General features: G+C 44.4%; 1 protein-coding gene across 1 annotated transcript in view; it reads left to right on the forward strand.

Annotated features, from left to right (window-relative positions):
* MAT2B (methionine adenosyltransferase 2B) overlaps nt 1-5,782 on the forward strand; it is an 81,140-nt gene extending 75,358 nt beyond the window's left edge. The window contains exon 8 of the mRNA XM_025205631.1: nt 5,767-5,782. The gene's annotated coding sequence lies outside the window, so the exon portion shown is untranslated. The remainder of the gene's footprint in view (nt 1-5,766) is intronic.
* Nucleotides 5,783-6,000: the final 218 nt, after the last annotated feature.

A 6,000-nucleotide genomic window follows, 5' to 3' on the forward strand; every position in this document is an offset into this window, starting at 1 on the left:
TTGCATACACAGCACATGTGGAACCTCTTAGAAGAGCATTTTCAGGTTGGTGAGTAGGGATGAAGAAGACAACAGGTGAATTGTGAGGGGGAGAACACCTGAGCCAGGAAAGTTACGGGGAATCTCTGTTAATTCCTAGAAGCCAGGGCTATGTCACTGAAGCCATAACATGGCTTACAAAGCATGAGATAGTCCTAAACAAGTTGCCTTTTTAATCCTTTTCCAGTCAGAAAAGAAAGGCACATTTCATTCAGTTGCAACTCTGGATCAGTGACAAGTATTGTGTTTATTAGCAATCTCAGCAAAGAGCCCCAAAACTAAGCAAACACAGAAGTTTAATTAGCTTCTGATGCTCTGTTCCTCTTAAACCTGAGGTACAGCTATATGTCATATCTGGAGGTTTATAGTGTTTTTGCCTATACTGCATATACTCTTGGGACTAGACACTTTAAATCTCAGTGCAGTTTAAGTTTGGTTAAACTGACACCTCCTCTAGCACTTAAAAAAGAAAATGTTTTAAAAGTGCACTTTTAATGTCTTAGGATGCCTATACACAAACAGGGAGGCTGCTCCGACAAGCTGTAATTCCAGCGCATTGGAGCAGGCTCGATTAACTGAGTCTGCTGGAGTTTGGTAATTACTGGACTCCAGCAGCCTCCTGCATCTCATGTAAGTGTGTGGAGGGAGGTGGGAGGGGGGAACGGGACACTTTATCTAAAGCCCATTTGATGAGCCTGAGATAAAGCCCCTGCTGTCATTTTGAAGCATGGGGATGCTGATACATGAGACACTTTAATTGGAGAGGCTCTCAGAGCTGTTCTAATAATGTGCCCTCCCTCCCCACTCCCAGAGCACATTTATAAACACCCTTAAGGCTTCCTTATGCTGATTTGACAAACTTGTGAAAATGATATACAACTTGTGTAACAACACACCCATGACATTAGGACCATACTGGTTAAATGCAAAAGTAGGTCATTTTGAAGGTGGAGGGAAATTTTTCAAGAATGTGAGAACTGCAGAGAAGGTGGATGTTTGGAACAAGCTGGAGTTAAAAGGTTGATGGGGAAGACTTTGAAGTAGGAAACAAGAGTGAAGGAGTCTGGAAGCAGAGTGAATCATCAGCTGAATCAATGGAAAGTGTTTTCAGAAGTTCAGCTGAGAGCAGTATATGTTCATATTCTTCAGGCTTCACTGAAAAGTTTTCCTGAGAAAGCAAGTTGGATTGACCTTAGAGTTATTGCAAATATCATCCTTAATGGAAGAATACAATATTAGGCAACTTCAGAACTGTTTAACCTGTGTACTAACTAAATCTAACCTATATTAATCTACTGGCAGGCATTTTTTTCCCTATTTAGTACTTGAACTGAAAAATGAGCTGGGAAGACTTACTGATTTCAAGCTAACTATTCTGGTCCCTGAGCTCAGCCAGTAGACAGTTATGCTTCTGTTGCAGTCATTCCTTTCCAATCACTGTGCCAGGGGTGGGGGCGTGTTGTGTTATATAAAGGAAAATTCAATCAGGTGTATTACTTATCAAATAATTTGTTGAAATAAAAAATGTCAGAAATGTGTGTTAAGAAAGTCTAAAAGGGATCAAGGTAGATTGAACTCAGATAAACACCTAGAGTTCAGTTATTTATTTAAATCATCTAATCTTCTTGAATATGCAAAAACTGTCCCACCCAACTAAAAGGTCTAATGCAGTGAGTCTCAACCAGGGTGCTGCACTGATTCTCAATTAGGGTGCCCCAGCACCCTGGGAGTGCAAAGAGGTCCTTTCAAGGGTTTCATAGATTTATAGATTGTAAGGCTGGAAGGGACCTCAGAAGATTATTGAATCTAGTCCCCTGCACCAAGCAGGAAAGATAACTGAGGGTCAGATGACCCCAGCAAGGTGACTGTCTAGTCTCCTCTTGAAGATTTTCAGGGTACATGACTGCACCACCTCTGGAGGAAACTTATTCCACAGTCTGGACACCCTGACTGTGAAGAAGTTTTTCCTAATGTTGAGCCTGAATCAATCTTCCAGAAGTTTGCGCCATTACTCCTCATTTTCCCCTCAGGTGCCGTGGTGAACAGTTGCTCACCAAGCCCTTGATGTACTTCCCTAGTGTAGTGGTAAGCTGCTACCAGGTCCCCTCTCAGCCTTCTTTTCCTTAGGCTGAAGAGTCTCAGATCCCTTAGCCTTTCTTCATATGGCTTGCCTTTGAGACTCTGATCATATGGGGGCTCTTCTTTGGACTCTCTCAAGTTTGTCCACATCCTTGTTAAAGTGTGGTGCCCAGAGCTGGATGCAGTACTCTGGCTGCAGTCTCACCGGTGCTGAGTAGATTTGCAGAATCACCCCCTTGGTTTTGCTCAAGATGAATCAATTGATGCATGCTAGAGTATTATTTGCCCTACTGGCTACACATTGCACTGCCGGCTCATATTCATACCATGGTCTATTATTACCCCCAGGTCCCTTTCATTTGGTGTGCTGGTCAGTTTGGTACCGCCAATCCTGTAGGTGTGTTGGGGGTTGCTCATCCCAATGTGAAGCACTTTACATTTCCCAACATTGGACTTCATCAGATTCCAATCTGCCCAACTTGTTAGCTTGTCTAGATCCACCTGTAACTGTAGCTTATCTTCAAGCGTGACCACACTTCCCCATAAGTTGATGTTGTCTGTGAACTTGGCAAGTGAGCTCTTCACCCCCACATCCAAATCATTAATAAAGATTTTGAAAAGTACTGGACACAGCCCAGATAATTTGTCTTGTTGAGTGCCTTAGCCATTGCAAAGATGAGGGTTTCTAAACCAACTGGGTCATATATCCAGGACTGTGCAGAACTGCTGAGGTGTTCAAGCTGATTGAAAGAGATCTGTGCTTATAAGTGGAGACTACATTTAAAGCACCACACAGCTTAGCTTATCTTTGACTCTCCAACCTGCTGTAAATGAAGTGGGTTGTGAATCATCTGAGTACAAACTGTCCAGGTTCTACTGCAGAACATTTTGTTTTAGATGACTGCTTCATCTCATTTTGTTGGAATCAGGATCTCCACTGACACCTAACAATTAACCATGGTCATGAAATATGTTAATCAACTTTGGATTGAGTGGCTTCTGTTTTGGGTGACACTGGATCTGAGGAGGAATGAAAATGAAATTCAATAAAATATAGTTTCACTCTTAGCTGTTTTTTCGTAATTTCACTTTCCTTTTCTTGATTTTTTGTCTCTATCATTTCTAGTAGAAGGAGTGTAACTAAAACAGCTAAGACAACATTAGGATTTACAGAGAATACCTTAAATATTAAAGGTTGTGAAAGGTTGACTGTTTTTGCAAGCCTCCACTTTGATCTGATACAGGCTAGCTATTTAATTAGCTTGATATCTGGTGCTAGAAGTTGTGAAGACCAAATCAAAAAATAAGTTGTAAACCTCTTTTTAACTTACAAAGTCCTCCAATTAAAACCTAAGCATTATGCACATTTCAGTAAAATATAGAGCCAGGTACTCGGACAGTGTAAATTGGTATAGCTCACCTGACTCGATTAGATAGATGCTGTGGTCAGCATCTTGCCTGTAAAGAGTTATAAAACAAGGATTGTATAGAGGATGGAAGGGAAGTAAAGGAAAATGTATTCTAACATGCCATACCAGCCACCTTCAGATTCATCAAATTGCCACATTAGCAAACATGGGATTCCTGCTCTTGGCACAGAACATGGATGAATATTTGGTAAATGGTAAACTCACTAAAATAATGAAGTTGTTTCAAAAGTATTCTAATGTATAGTATTAGAAAAAATGTTGGAAGGCAAGGATCACAAAACTGCCAAAAGCTGTGATGTAGTTATCCCTCCTTTGTCCAATAGATCAAGGATAAGAGAATTTAACCCATATACAGGAGCTTGATTTCTGCCTCTGCCTAAGACTATTTGAGCCACCTCTCAGGAAAATGTCTTAACAACTACACTGTATTGGTGTGTATGTGCACGTGTGTGCTTATGCACACATTTTTATACATATGTACTTATACATGTTCTTAATTTTTCCTGTGGACATTGTTCCACTCTGTATAAATAATGTAAATGTACTGGAAGCAAGGGTTGGAATCCACGTATCCCACCACTTCATGTAGGTGTTCTACTCATTAGACTGGAGATTGTCTCTGTATTTTATTTAAAGTGGAATAGCTCTAACAGCTCTAACTCAGGGATATTTAAGGACAGCCTAGACTTCCTTGGCATGATAATATAAACAATGACATTAATGCAATCTGGCAACAGATCATGAGGCAGTGACCAGGGAACTTTATGTGAAATAAGAGTGCTGACTGGTGTCTGAACACTGCCTGACTGATATTTTAAACACCTCACAGCCCGTGGTTGGAAGACTTGCTTGAGAAATGAGAGTCCACAGTCCAAATTCTTACCTTAAAGTTCAGCCTCCCACATCTCAAAAGAATGGTCCCTTTCCCTCCCGACTTGGGCACAATATATTTCCTTTTTGTTTCTTTATAATTATTTAAAAACACTTGGCCTGAGGCACCACTGGGCTGCTCCATTTGTTTGTTGGTGTTATGTTACTGAAATCAGCCTAAAATTTGGAACAAAACAGTGGTGAGTTAGACCCATTGTCTAACTTTGTCTTTTTTGCCCTCAACCCTTCTCACTTCCTTATTTCCATACATTTTTTACCTTCCTTTCTTTATGAACTCCCCTCTGGGAGCTGGGAAACACGTGGTGCCAGAGTGGCCAGTGGGTGGGGTGCGGGGTGGAGAGAAGCCGCAGTGGTGGGCAGAAAAGTGTGGAAATAGTAGTAGCAGGTGGGGAGAGAGTGGTAGAGAGTGGGTGGGAGGGCATAAGCATGGCAACAGCTGGGTAGGATCATGGGGCCCACGCCAGTGCCCAAGGGCCAGCAGGGGCCCAGGATGGGGCGGCAGGAGCACAGGGCCTGGGCTGGCAGCGTCTCTATGGAGCCAGGCTGGACTGTGCCATCAAGGAGAGGGAGAAGCTGGTCCAGCTCCATAGAATCCCTGCCATCCCAGGCCGCATGCTTCTGCTGCCCTGCCCTGGGGCCCTACCGGTCCTAGCCCCAGGGCATAGGTGCTGGCCCCATGCTTCTACCTAACTGTCATTGCACTCATACTTGCTCCCAGCCTGCTGCCATTTCCACACTTCCTTGCCCTTCTCCACCGCTTCTCCCATCCCGCACCCACTACAGCACCACATGGTTGCCGACTGCATTGCCAGACTGCAGAACTCAGCAGAGGCCAGCCCAGCTCAGCCCCAAGGACTGGGGCAATGGCCCATTGTTCTCCCCTGCCTCCCTCTCCTGCCCCTGTGTTCTTAGCTGAGTTTCAGTCTTGGGTGGAGGGAGATGGGGAACAGCCCCAGGGTTGCCAGGCCAGAAGCCTCTGCTAGGCAGAGGCTCCTGTTTGGAGGCTGGGGGTGGGGCAGAGCTGGGTAGGCCTTGCTGCTGCTGTTGCTGAGTCCTGCTGCCCCAAGATCCTGTTGCTGGCTCCCACTAGATCCTACTGGCGCTGCCTTGTCATCTTTGACAGGCAGCCAGGGACAGATAATAATTAATTTTTACTTTTTTAGGGATCCCATGGGCCAGATGGAATGGTCTGGCAGGCTGGATCTGGCTCCTGGGCCATATTTTTCCCACCCCTGCTCTACCTTTTTCCTGTTTTCAGCTTCTTTCTCTGGTGTCCTTGTCCTGCACTGTTTCCACATTAACTCTTCTCTCTTTCTCCTTGCGACAGGCTCACACCCAGAACCACTGCCTCAGTGTCTCGGCATGCCCTTTGTGCCTGGCTGTGTCACACCTGATCTGCTCACCCTTCACAACTTGATGTTCTGAGATGACCCTGTACTCACCTGGAAGTAATCCAGTGTTTTCCTTTGGGCCGGATGTGACTATAGTCATGTGTCTTCTGTGGGGCTCCTCCTCCCTGATACCCTGCCCATTTCCACTCAGGTGATATTTGCCACTGTTG

The sequence above is a fragment of the Alligator sinensis genome, unplaced genomic scaffold (genome assembly GCF_000455745.1).
Source record: "Alligator sinensis unplaced genomic scaffold, ASM45574v1 scaffold7_1, whole genome shotgun sequence".
NCBI lineage: Eukaryota > Metazoa > Chordata > Crocodylia > Alligatoridae > Alligator > Alligator sinensis.